Source organism: Ranitomeya variabilis, chromosome 2 (assembly GCF_051348905.1).
Source record: "Ranitomeya variabilis isolate aRanVar5 chromosome 2, aRanVar5.hap1, whole genome shotgun sequence".
NCBI classification, from domain to species: Eukaryota; Metazoa; Chordata; class Amphibia; order Anura; family Dendrobatidae; genus Ranitomeya; species Ranitomeya variabilis.
The window spans coordinates 87,150,237-87,162,823 of record NC_135233.1 but is presented as its reverse complement, the minus strand read 5'-3'; the positions used below and the strand labels follow the sequence as shown (position 1 = coordinate 87,162,823).

At 44.4% G+C, this 12,587-nt stretch overlaps 1 protein-coding gene across 3 annotated transcripts in view; it reads right to left on the bottom strand.

Moving 5' to 3' along the window:
• The window catches only part of LOC143804498 (thioredoxin-related transmembrane protein 1-like), a 133,523-nt gene that overhangs the window by 46,631 nt on the left and 74,305 nt on the right, over positions 1–12,587 (bottom strand). The window lies entirely within an intron of this gene.

The following is a 12,587-nucleotide window of genomic DNA, read 5'->3' as shown; positions in this document are numbered from 1 at the left end:
TGATTACATACCAAACTATGATCAAATGATCGTTTGGGTCAGTGATGGGCTGCAGCTGCCAAGTGACTGATGATGGGACATACCACTTCCTGTAGCAGAGGGGACCACTAGAGTGACAAAAGATTCACAGGGTAAGTAATGCGTATTTCTTTATTTTGCAGATGTAAAAAAAAAAAAAAAAAAACACGTCTTGACGGTCATGGCGTGCTGCTCCATTAGCCTGGCACACGGTTCTCAATTGGAAAACCATTTTAATTTTGCTGAGTGAACACTGCAGGGAGCAGCACATGGTCCCCGGGGCTTTAATCTCAGGGGTAGACTGCCCAGTGCTGCCCCTGTAGCATGCCAGGCCGGCTGCACTTATCAGCACCGTGTGACAGCCATGACTGCGGCGGCCCATGATGTGTCACCACTGGAGGCCAGGATAAAGAGACTGGAGACACCATCCAAGCAGCGGAAGGTCTTTGTAAACGGCAAAATTTACATTAGTCTGGACCTGCATTATTGGAGGAGCTTTTGCTGAACCAACCAGAGGTTGGGTTTTCTTGCGGACTTTGACTTTCCTATTGACCTCAATGGGGACCAGTCACAACAAATTTACAATAGTAATCGACATGCTGTGCTCTCCAAACTCCAAACCACAGGTTAGATCTCCGAGGTAAAATCTGTGCAGAGCGTGAATGGGTCTAAAAACCCCACGGTCCTGCAAAAATAACTTTTAGGCTATGGTCTATGTGGCATAAACGCGGCCTTTTTTACAATGTAGTTTTTGGGTGGAAAACCCAGAGGTTAAGCAAAGTGTCTGAGATTTCATGAAAACCCTAAGGGTATGTTTCCACGGTCAGGAAACGCTGCTTGTTTGACGCTGCGCAGAGCTGCAGCGTCAAACAAGCAGCGTCCAGATGTTCCAGCATAGTGGAGGGGATTTTATGAAATCCCGTCTCCACTATGTGTGGAAACCCGCACGCGGCGGCCCTGCGACTCCGGACATGCTGCGCGTCTTTTCAGATCGCAGCATGTCCGTTCACCTTGCGGGGACGCAGCGTCCCCGCAAGGCATATCACAGGGCCCTATGGGACAGAGCGATCATCCCGGATGTGAAGAGTTAACACATCCGGCATGATCGCGTCCCAGAAAGGGGGCGGGGCTTAGCGCCGAGCGGCTTCGCCACTGCGGCGATACCGCCGGCCATTCTGAACGTGGAAACATACCCTTAGGCTACGTTCCCACAATAAACTTTTGATGTTTCGATCCTTGTGGTTTTTCATCGTGTTTTATCGAGTGTTTGACGCTGCATTTTTTGTCTCTGGTTGATATGTCTTGTTTTAAATAAAGCTGCTTTGTTTTGATACTTCCTGGTATTTGGCTATGACAACACTATTAGTGTATGTATGTATGTGCGGATTATATGGGGGATTGTGTGTTTCCACAGTGGAAGTGCACTTTAAACCTACTGATTTTCTGCATCTAATGCAAGTCTGAGAAAAATCTGCACAGAAAATCCAGCGTACAGGAAAAGAAACGGACATGTGTACTTGAAACACGCACCGCAGGTCAGTTTACACAGTGCTAAAAAGAAGCACAGCAAGCAGCAAAAATACACAGCAGCAAAAGCTCATCGTGGGAACGAAACCTAAATCTCTGCGTATTAAAGACAAAAAAAATGCACTAAACTGAGCAGATTGTGTGTTTCAGTGCAGACACCTGTGGAAAACATACAGAAAAAAATGCAGGATTTCTGCTAGTGTGAACATGGCTTAACAGTTCAAGTAAGTAGATGAGAATTCATGAAGGATCAAAACGCTGTGGAACTGTGGGGGTTTATTTGCCTCTATAGAATTCCATGGGGAGCCTGAACACACACGATAAATAACAATTTTGCTTTTAAGTGCAGAATTGCAGCATTTTCTGTACTAAAAGAAATGCATTGAAATCTAGCGCTGCGTCAAATCAAACCAAAAAAAGGATCATAAAAGGGGAAAGTGCACAAAAAAGCAACAAACATTAGGGTACTGTCACACAGTGGCACTTTGGTCGCTACGACGGCACGATCCGTGACGTTCCAGCGATATCCATACGATATCGCTGTGTCTGACACGCTACTGCGATCCGGATCCCCGCTGAGAATCGTACGTCGTAGCAGAACGTTTGAAACTTTATTTCGTCGTCTAGTGTCCCGCTGTGGCGGCATGATTGCATCGTGTGACAAAGGCGTGCACGATATTGTATACGATGTGCGCATTATAACAATGGCTTCTACATCGCAAATACGTCATGAAATTATCGCTCCAGCGCCGTGCATTGCAAAGTGTGACAGCAGTCTACGACGCTGGAGCGATAATCAAACGACGCTGCAACGTCACAGATCGTGCCGTCGTGCCACTGTGTGACAGTACCCTTACTCAGAGCAAATAGCTATTCTGCATTTTGTGGGAAAATGGCCTTGAAGTCATAACATTACATGAACCCCCTCCGCTCGCAGTCATTAGTCTGTTTTTATATTAAAATACTATGCAATTAAAAATGATGAGTTTTAAAAGAACAGCACCTATTTGTGATGTTTTCACGTATAGCGCACTGACAACTACTATTTGTAAAGAAGTCGGTATAACCTTACACAGAAAGGCCCTGGGGCTGTATCTCAGTATTGTCAATGTTGTCAGGTATGTTACAACGACTGACGGCGGCAAAAGGACATTCACAGGGAATTACGACATAACATCGGGTTCAGGAGGCCAAACGTGCCAAGGTCAATAAAGGGTTAAAGGAAATTAAAAAAAGAAAATGAAAAAAAAACAAAACAAACGCTTATTTCTTTTCTACAGCTGCGTCATTTTCATATATGAACAGTAGATGGCGCCAATCGCAGTGCAGAAGGTTAGATTTATGTGTGGGAGCAGTGGACAGTGGGGGGGCTGGGGACGCTGCAGCCTTAGTGATAAGAGGGGCCGCAGCCAGGAGAGGAGTGAAGGGGCAGCACTCCACAATAATTAGCTGGGGTGAGCAGAGGGGATGTGCAGGTTAGGTTATTTAGGAAAACATGCATTTGGCTTCATTTTATGTGATGCATTATTGAATACTAATTTTTTGGGCAAAACAAATCCAAACCCATTACATAAGACTAATATCATCATAGATCAATAGCGTCTCTGGAGTGGCCATAGTGTGGCAGCAGCAGGTCCAGTCTGGGACAATGACACAGCCTCATCCTACTGCTGTGAATACCTCAGTCTCAGGAGACTCCTGGAAACTTCACTTCAACGGATATTGGGGCTGATTTAAGGCTATGTGCACACGTTCAGGTTTTTTTGCGTTTTTTTCGCGATAAAAAAACGCTATAAAAACTCATTTAAAACGCATATATTATGCATCCTATCATTTAGAATGCATTCCGCATGTTCTGTGCACATGATGCGTTTTTTTCCGCGAAAAAAACACATCGCAGTAAAAACAGCAGCATGTTCATTAATTTTGCGGATTTTCTGCGTTTTTCCCGCAATTTTATGCATTGGGAAAAACCGCAAAAAAAAAAAAAAAAAAAAAAAAATACCACGAAAAAAACCGCATGCGGATTTCTGGCAGAAATGTCTGGTTTTTGTCAGGAAAATTTCTGCAAGAAATCCTGACGTGTGCACATACCCTAACAGAAATCTGGCTGAGGCCTCATTCACCCATCGGTGTCTCATACGTGTTCCCTCCGTAGTTGTCACAGACAGCACACGTACCATAATCTATGGGGCTGTTCACATGTCTGTGTATTTCTGCAGCCTGTGCACAAAAAATCCTGGAGACGTGCTCATTTTTTTATCGACGCCATGGATGAAAATCACTAATACAAGTCTATGGGTCGGTGAAAATCCCAGAGCTCGGATGCCATCGGTGTACGATCCGTGTGCTGTCCATGATTAACACTGTAATGTACAGGAGAAGCTATGTACTGATGGGAAAAACTGGCCAAAACACTGATGAAGCTCAGATCCAAAACACTAATAACACTCGGACTGTTTCTTTTGTGTACGTGAAAAATCACGTCCGTCTGAATGAGGCCTAAGGCCACGTTCAGTAGTTGGTGAATTTTTTTTACCTCAGGATTCGTAAGCGAAAACCAGGAGTGGGTGAAAAATACAGAAGTGCTGACAGGCTGCTATTATACTTTTCCTCTGATTATTCCTCTACTGATTTTGGCAAATACTGAGGTAAAATACTGACCACATACTGAATCTGTGGCCTTAAAGGAACTGTCCAGGAAAACAAATGAATAAGGAGCTGATCGGTGGGGATGCCAGTTATTGGATTCCAACCAATCACATATTGATGATCTTTATTAATCCTGGACAAATCCATTAACTTATGTAAAAAGAAAAAAAGGGTTTCTCATACCTTGCACCACATTTACTATGTGTTTAAGACACTTTTTTCTTATTATAATGCCCAACAAAGGGGTGCTGTCCATTTAGTCAATGGCTGAAGAAAGGGCGCAGCCTAAACTACAATCCCGTGCACAACCATTTGAGCCAAAGAGGGACACAATTTGGTGAAGCTTAGTTGACCAAAGTAAGCCAATAGGTGGTGTGAACTAAAACTAGACCGTGCATCAAAAACATGAGCTACCCTAATAAATAAGGTGCATTTTAGGAATGTCTAGTCCGAGCTTCTATACTGTAAAAGTCAGATATAAGAAATCTGCCCCACTGAGTGTATGATAAGGAAACAGATCGCTAAGAAAATTAGCAAAGAAAATAAAAAGGTTTATAAAAAAAAAAAAAATTATCATTCAGTTACTGGATTTAGATATTAAATAAAAAAAAAAAAAAAAAACTTGTTACATTCCCTGCCTTCGATTTCAGCAAACAAGCCTATTGCCATCATACACATCACTGAAATCTGGAGTGAAGGGTTAAGGCCATGTGCACACTTTGCGGTGTCCTCTGTGGGTTCTCCCGCTGCAGATTTGATAAATCTGCAGCGCAAAACCGCTGCGGTTATCCCTGCAGATTTATCGCGGTTTGTTTTGCGGTTTCCGCTGCGGGTTTCCGCCTATACTATTGATGCTGGATATGCAGCAATATGCAGCATCAATAGTAATGTTAAAATGAAAAAAAATAAAAAAAAGGTTATATACTCACCCTCTGACGTCCCGATCTCCTCGGCGCTGCACCCGGCGGTCCGGTTCCAAAGATGATGTGCGAGAAAGACCCTTCGTGACGTCACGGTCATGTGACCGCGACGTCACCGCAGGTCCTGTTCGCACAGCACCCCTGACCGGACGGCCGCGTGCAGCGCTGAGAGGTGAGTATAACATGATTTTTTATTTTAATTCTTTTTTTTTTTACCCAAATATGCTTCCCAGGGCCTAGAGGAGAGAGTCTCCTCTCCTCCACCCCGGGTACCACCCGCACATTATCCGCTTACTTCCCGCATCGTGGGCACAGCCCCATGCGGGAAGTAAGCGGATCAATGTATTCCTATGTGTGCAGAATCGCAGCGATTCTGCACAAAGAAGTGACATGCTGCGGAATGTAAACCGCTGTGTTTCTGCGCGGTTTTTCCCGCAGCATGTGCACAGCGTTTGCGGTTTCCATAAGTTTACATGTAAACGCAATGGAAACTGCAGCGGACCAGCAGCGGCAAAATCGCGGCGTTTCCGCGGTAAAAACCGCAAAGTGTGAACATAGCCTAAGCCCTCCGGTACTATGGACAATCCTCCCCGATACTGAAGAGTAACTATAGATTTGGCACATACAGTCATGCTGTCCGGTGCGCTCAGTTTGCCTCCTGCTGCCTCCTCCACAAGATGAGTGTTTCATTTCTCCGGCACCAAAATGGCCACTATGGTGACATGGACTGCACATATCTAAGTCTGAACCATGTTCCCAGTCTTTTCTGTGTTGTGGAGATGTATGAGACCCGGAAATGGTGTCAGCAGAAGCAAACGACGGGCACCAGGTAGGGTGCATGAGTAACGCATGGTCTCTTCAGGTGGATGCTCGCTTTAACTGATAACTTTAGGAACAGATACAGAGTCTTATTCTGTGGATAAACTTTAACCCCTTCACCCCCGGAGCTTTTTCCGTTTTCGTTTTTCGCTCCCCTCCTTCCCAGAGCCATAACTTTTTTATTTTTTTGTCAATATGGCCATGTGAGGGCTTATTTTTTGCGGGACGAGATGTACTTTTGAACGACATCATTGGTTTTACCTTGCCGTGTAACAGAAAACGGGAAAAAAATTCCAAGTGTGATGAAATTGCAAAAAAAGTGCAATCTCACACTTGTTTTTTGTTTCGCTTTTTTGCTAGGTTCACTAAATGCTAAAACTGACCTGCCACTATGATTCTCCAGGTCATTACGAGTTCATAGACACCTAACATGTCTAAGTTATTTTTTATCTAAGTGGTGGTGAAAAAAAATTCCAAAATTTGCTAAAAAAAAAAAAAAAAATTTGCGCGATTTTCCGATACCCATAGCGTCTCCAATTTTCATGATCTGGGGTCGGGTGAGGACTTATTTTTTGCGTGCCGAGCTGGCGTTTTTAATTATACCATTTTGGTGTAGATACATTCTTTTGATCGCCCGTTATTGCATTTTAATGCAATGTCGCGGCGACCAAAAAAACGTAATTTTGGCGTTTTGATTTTTTTTCTCGCTACGCCATTTAGCGGTCAGGTTAATGCTTTGTTTTTAATGATAGATCGGGCGATTCTGAATGCGGCGATACCAAATATGTGTAGGTTTGATTTTTTTTTTTAATTGTTTTATTTTGATTGGGGCGAAAGGGGGGTGATTTGAACTTTTATATATTTTTTTTATATTTTTAACCCCTTCACCCCCAAGGGTGGTTTGCACGTTAATGACCGGGCCAATTTTTACAATTCTGACCACTGTCCCTTTATGAGGCTATAACTCTGGAACGCTTTGACGGATCTTGGCGATTCTGACATTGTTTTCTCGTGACATATTGTACTTCATGTTAGTGGTAAAATTTATTCGATATAACTTGCGTTTATTTGTGAAAAAAAACGGAAATTTGGCGAAAATTTCGCAATTTTCCAACTTTGAATTTTTATGCCCTTAAATCACAGACATATGTCACGCAAAATACTTAATAAGTAACATTTCCCACATATCTACTTTACATCAGCACAATTTTGGAACCAAAATTTTTTTTTGTTAGGGAGTTATAAGGGTTAAAAGTTGACCAGAAATTTCTCATTTTTACAACACCATTTTTATTTTTAGGGACCACATCTCATTTGAAGTCATTTTGAAGGGTCTATATGATAGAAAATACCCAAGTGTGACACCATTCTAAAAACTGCACCCCTCAAGGTACTCAAAACCACATTCAAGAAGTTTATTAACCCTTCAGGTGTTTCACCGGAATTTTTGGAATGTTTAAATAAAAATGAACATTTAACTTTTTTTCACACAAAATTAATTTAAGCTCCAATTTGTTTTATTTTACCAAGGGTAACAGGAGAAAATGGACCCCCAAAGTTGTTGTACAATTTGTCCTGAGTACGCTGATACCCCATATGTGGGGCTAAACCACTGTTTGGGCGCATGGCAGAGCTCGGAAAAAAAGGAGCGCCATTTGACTTTTCAATGCAAAATTGACTGGAATTGAGATGGGACGCCATGTTGCGTTTGGAGAGCCCCTGATGTGCCTAAACATTGAAACCCCCTACAATTGACACCATTTTGGAAAGTAGACCCCCCTAAGGAACTTATCTAGATGTGTGGTGAGCACTTTGACCCACCAAGTGCTTCACTGAAGTTTATAATGCAGAGCCGTAACAATAAAAAATCATATTTTTTCACAAAAATGATCTTTTCGCCCCCAATTTTTTATTTTCCCAAGGGTAAGAGAAGAAATTAGACCCCAAAAAATGTTGTGCAATTTGTCCTGAGTACGCCGATACCCCATATGTGGGTGTAAACCATTGTTTGGGCTCATGGCAGAGCTTGGAAGGGAAGGAGCGCCGTTTGACTTTTCAATGCAAAATTGACTGGAATTGAGATGGGACGCCATGTTGCGTTTGGAGAGCCCCTGATGTGCCTAAACATTGAAACCCCCTACAATTGACACCATTTTGGAAAGTAGACCCCCCTAAGGAACTTATCTAGATGTGTGGTGAGCACTTTGACCCACCAAGTGCTTCACTGAAGTTTATAATGCAGAGCCGTAACAATAAAAAATCATATTTTTTCACAAAAATGATCTTTTCGCCCCCAATTTTTTATTTTCCCAAGGGTAAGAGAAGAAATTAGACCCCAAAAAATGTTGTGCAATTTGTCCTGAGTACGCCGATACCCCATATGTGGGTGTAAACCACTGTTTGGGCGCATGGCAGAGCTTGGAAGGGAAGGAGCGCCGTTTGACTTTTCAATGCAAAATTGACTGGAATTGAGATGGGACGCCATGTTGCGTTTGGAGAGCCCCTGATGTGCCTAAACATTGAAACCCCCACAAGTGACACCATTTTGGAAAGTAGACCCCCTAAGGAACTTATCTAGATGTGTTTTGAGAGCATTGAACCCCCAAGTGTTTCACTACAGATTATAACGCAGAGCCGTGAAAATAAAAAAAATTTTTTTCACAAAAATGATTTTTTAGCCCCCAGTTTTGTATTTTCACAAGGGTAACAGGATAAATTAGACCCCAAAAGTTGTTGTCCAATTTGTCCTGAGTACGCCGATACCCCATATGTGGGGGGGGGGGGGGGGGGGGGGAACCACTGTTTGGGCGCATGACAGAGCTCGGAAGGGAAGGAGCACCATTTGGAATGCAGACTTAAATGGATTGGTCTGCAGGCGTCACGTTGCATTTGCAGGGCCCCTGATGTACCCAAACAGTACAAACCCCCCACAAGTGACCCCATATTGGAAACTAGACCTCCCAAGGAACTTATCTAGATGTGTTGGGAGAACTTTGAACCCCCAAGTGTTTCACTACAGTTTACAACGCAGAGCCGTGAAAATAAAACATCTTTTTTTTCCCACAAAAATGATTTTTAGCCCCCCAAATTTTTATTTTCCCAAGGATAACAAGAGAACTTGGACCCCAGATGTTGTTGTTCAATTTGTCCAGAGTACGCTGATAACCCATATGTTGGGGTAAACCCCTTTTTGGGCGCACGGGAGAGCTCGGAAGGGAAGGAGCACTGTTTTACTTTTTCAACGCAGAATTGGCTGGAATTGAGATCGGACGCCATGTCGCGTTTGGAGAGCCCCTGATGTGCTTGAACAGTGGAAACTCCCCAATTCTACCTGAAACCCTAACCCAAACACACCCCTAACCCTAATCCCAACGGTAACCCTAACCACACCCCTAGCCCTGACACACCCATAATTCTAATCCCAACCCTAATCCCAACCGTAAATGTAATCCAAACCCTAACCCTAACATTAGCCCCAACCCTAACCCTAACTTTAGCCCTAAGGGTACCGTCACACATTGAAATTTTCATCGCTGCGACGGCACGATTCGTGACGTCGCAGCGTCGTATAATCATCGCTCCAGCGTCGTAGACTGCGGTCACACGTTGCAATCACGGCGCTGGAGCGATGCCGAAGTCCCCGGGTAACCAGGGTAAACATCGGGTAACTAAGCGCAGGGCCGCGCTTAGTAACCCGATGTTTACCCTGGTTACCAGCGTAAATGTAAAAAAACAAACCGTACATGCTCACCCGTCGGTGTCCTTCAGGTCCCTTGCCGTCTGCTTCCTGCTCTGAGTGCAGCCGTACAGTGAGAGCAGATCGCAGCACCGCTGTGATCTGCTCTCTCACTTTCCGGCCGGCACTCAGAGCAGGAAGCAGACGGCAAGGGACCTGAAGGACACCGACGGGTGAGCATGTACGGTTTGTTTTTTTACGTTTACGCTTGTAACCAGGGTAAACATCGGGTTACTAAGCGCGGCCCTGCGCTTAGTTACCCGATGTTTACCCTGGTTACAAGCGAAGACATCGCTGGATCGCTGTCACACACAACGATCCAGCGATGTCAGCGGGTGATCAAGCGACGAAAGAAAGTTCCAAACGATCTGCTACGACGTACGATTCTCAGCAGGGTGTCTGATCGCAGTAGCGTGTCAGACACAGCGATATCGTAACGATATCGCTAGAACGTCACGAATCGTACCGTCGTAGCGATGGAAATTTCAATGTGTGACAGTACCCTTACCCTAACTTTACCTCCAACCCTAGCCCTAACCCTAGCCCTAACTTTAGCCCCAACCCTAACCCTAGCCCTAACCCTAACCGGAAAAAGGAAATAAATCCATTTTTTTAATTTTATTATTTTTCACTAACTAAGGGGGTGATGAAGGGGGGTTTGATTTACTTTTATAGCATTTTTTTATATCGGATTTTTATGATTGGCAGCTGTCACACACTAAAAGACGCCTTTTATAGCAAAAAAGTTTTTGCGTCTCCACATTTTGAGACCTATAATTTTTCCACATTTTGGTCCAGAGTGTCATGTGAGGTCTTGTTTTTTGCGGGACGAGTTGACGTTTTTATTGGTAACATTTTCGGACACGTGACCGTTTTTGATCACTTTTTATTCCGATTTTTGTGAGGCAGAATGACCAAAAACCTGCTATTCATGAATTTCTTTTGGGAGAGGCGTTTATACCGTTCCACGTTTGGGAAAATTGATAAAGCAGTTTTATTCTTCGGGTCAGTACGATTACAGCGATACCCCATTTATATCATTTTTTTTATGTTTTGGCGCTTTTATACGATAAAAACTATTTTATAGAAAAAATAATTATTTTTGGTATCGCTTTATTCTCAGGACTATAACTTTATTTTTTTGCTGATGATGCTGTATGGTGGCTCGTTTTTTGCGGGACAAGATGACGTTTTCAGCGGTACCATGGTTATTTATATCCGTCTTTTTGATCGCGTGTTATTCCACTTTTTGTTTGGCGGTATGGTAATAAAGCGTTGGTTTTTGGCTCGTTTTTTTTTTTTTTCTTACGGTGTTTACTTAAGGGGTTAACTAGTGGGGCAGTTTTATAGGTTGGGTCGTTACGGACGCGGCGATACTAAATATGTGTACTTTTATTGTTTTGTTTTTTTTATTTAGATAAAGAAATGTATTTATGGGAATAATATATATTTTTTTTATTATTATTTATTTAGGAATTATTTTTTTGTATTTTTACACATGTGGAAAAAATTTTTTTGAACTTTTTTACTTTGTCCCAGGGGGGGACATCACAAATCGGTGATCTGACAGTTTGCACAGCACTCTGTCAGATCACCGATCTCACTTAGAGTGCTGCAGGCTTACCAGCGTCTGCTCTGAGCTGGCACTCGGTAAGCCACCTCCTTCCCTGCAGGACCCGGATGCCGCGGCCATCTTGGATCCGGGACCTGCAGCGTGGAAGGAGGTAGGAGACCCTCGGAGCAACGCGATCACATCGCGTTGCTCCGGGGGTCTCAGGGAAGCACGCAGGGAGCCCCCTCCCTGCGGGATGCTTCCCTATACCGCCGGTACACTGCGATCATGTTTGATCGCGGTGTGCCGGGGGTTAATGTGCCGGGGGCGATCCGTGACCGCTCCTGGCACATAGTGCCGGATGTCAGCTGCGATATGCAGCCGACACCCGGCTGCGCTCCCCCCGTGAGCGCGGCCGATCGCGTATGACATACTATCCCGTCGGTGGTCATACGGGCCCACCCCACCTCGACGGGATAGTACGTCAGATGTCAGAAAGGGGTTAAACACTTTTTTTTTTTATTTTGTCATGCTTCAATAGCCTCCATAGAAGGCTAGAAGCATGCACAACTCGATCGCCTCTGCTACATAGAGGTGAAGTACAGATCACCTCTATGTAGCAGAAAGGCAGGTGTACTTTGAGCGCCGACCACAGGGTGGCGCTCAAAGCAATCGGCCATCAACAACCATAGAGGTCTCAAGGAGACCTCTGGTTGTTATGGCAATGCACCGCTGACCCCCGATCATGTGACGGGGGTCAGCGGTGCGAGCACTTCCGGCCGCGCGGCCGGGAGCGCTAGTTAAATGCCGCTGTCAGCGCTTGACGGCGGCATTTAACTAGTTAATGGGCGTGGGCGGATCGCGATTCCGCTCGCACTCATTGCGCGCACATGTCAGCTGTACAAAACAGCTGACATGTCACGGCTTTAAGGTGGGCTCAGCGCCGGAGCCCACCTTAAAGCAGGGGATCTGCCAGCTGACGTACTATTCCGTCAGCTGGCAGAAAGGGGTTAAAGGACTTGTCCAAGAAATTAATTAACATACCTGCAGGAAGTGACAAAGTAACATATCAACTATTACTCGCTTCTCAATTCTAGCACCGACGCTCTAGTGGTTCCCACTGGTATTCTTACTTTCTACAGCAGAGACGTGCCACACATCCACGTGACTTCTGCAGCAAAAATCTGGTCTCAGCGGTGGTGCTTGCATGGACATTCTGAAGCACTGGGACCAGTGATCGGCTGTGACGTCACGTGGAAGCATCTGACATCATTTCTGTAGGAAAAATATAGAGAATGAGAACCACCAGAACTTCAGCGCTGGATCTTGGGAAGTGAACAGACTAGTTATGGTTCATACACTT